Raw genomic sequence first — 1,739 nt, 5'->3', positions numbered from 1 at the left:
ATTAACTCTTCTGCAATCTTCCTTATTCATTGTACAGCTTTCACATGCATATGAAGAGACTGAAAATACCACAGCTTGGGTTAGGTGACCCTAGTCTTCAAAGAGACATCTTTCCTCTTCAGCACTTTAAAGAGGTCTTTTGCAGCAGATTTGCCCAGTGCAATATGTCATCTGATTTCTTGACTGCTGCTTCTATTAGTGTTGATGATGGATCCAAGTAGTATGAAATCACTGACAACTTCAATCTTTTCTCTATTATCTATTACTAGGCTAGGTAGTGATATTCTTCATATGCTGGAAGTTTGTAGCCATTTCACCTGAAACTAACCAGATATCAAGTTATGATTATTTTGCAGAACAAGCATGTAAAGAAGAAATTCATAAAGCCTTTTTGACCAAAACCAATGATAGGATTAAATTCAGTTCTTGATGAATTAAACTGGTTTTCACTTGTCTGCCTGTTTGGAACTCCATGTTTGCTTAGCTGTACAATCAATGCAAACCTCTCCTAAGCTCCTGTTATCTGTCTGTGTTAATTGCTAGAAGCCATAAAGGTAAGCTAAGAAGAAATTTTTCTCTTTGGTCAACACAGGAAGTGAAAGTAATATTCTTCAAGGAAGGAAATCTTCACAAAGCTGGCTTCTGTATAAAAAAGGCCCAAGAACTACTTCTTCACAACAAGGATGTAATAAGGAGAATTGTTTGAAAGCATTTTGAGCCAGCTTTATCTAAAGGTTCCAAGATAACTTAAAAAAACTTTTGTTTAACAAGCTATTCTGGGGGGAAAATTTCATGGCACCCAGATGCTTTTCACGTGTTCCTGAGGCATCTGGCTAAAGCTGTTTAAACATCCTTTGTTAGCATAGTGCCTAAGGCACTTGACTACTAACCAGAAGGTTGACAGTTCAAACCCACCAGCCACTCCTCAGAAGGAAGGTTGCGCAATCTACTTCCATAGTGATACCACCTCGGAAACCCAAGGAGGAGTCACTATGAGTCGAGCCCGACTTGACGGCACTTAACAACAACAAGAAGTGATGTTTTATGATCCTACCTGAAGGATATGTGATTATGATTTAAAACCTCTGTAACTGGTTCCTAAAATCAATTACTGTAAGCCTGTATACTCAATTAGCCAAAAACCCCTTCCCCACCCTTAACCCATTTTCCTTGCAACCTCAACCAAAGAATAACTGATCAAATAACTGTTATAAATTCTTTGTTCCCTGGACTATATCTGTCTTTGTTAGAGGTTTTTAATTGGAGTTATTGGTTCTCATTTATGTGGGCTGAGACCTCCCTGCATTCAAATGTATCTTTTTGAATGTTGTTGTTGTTGTTATTTGCCCTCGAGTCAGCCCTGACTCATAGAGACCCCTCCTTGGGTTTTCGAGGCAGTGTCACTAGGAAGTAGGATTGCCCAGCCTTCCTCCGAAGGAAGGTTGGGCAATCCTACTTCCATAGTGACACTGCCTTTGAATAAATCCTCTTAATTTCATTTTATGGGCTGAGTGGGTCTTTTCCCTACAACAAAAGCCTGTCTTCACAAGGCAGAATATAGCATCATTTATAGTAAACATGAGTTTAGCTATATCTGACTTAATTTTTAGCTCTTAGTAAAGATTATTATTTTGCAAAATTATTTTAGCATGGCACATATAGCTTGAATTGCACACATCAAAGAGCTAGTGGTCTGATACTAATTTTATATTTCTTTCTAACCATAGCTATTTTATTTA

This window comes from Orycteropus afer, unplaced genomic scaffold (assembly GCF_000298275.1).
Source record: "Orycteropus afer afer isolate SDZICR_OR568_19922 unplaced genomic scaffold, OryAfe1.0 scaffold00155, whole genome shotgun sequence".
Taxonomy (NCBI): Eukaryota; Metazoa; Chordata; class Mammalia; order Tubulidentata; family Orycteropodidae; genus Orycteropus; species Orycteropus afer.
This window is presented reverse-complemented; position numbering follows the sequence as displayed.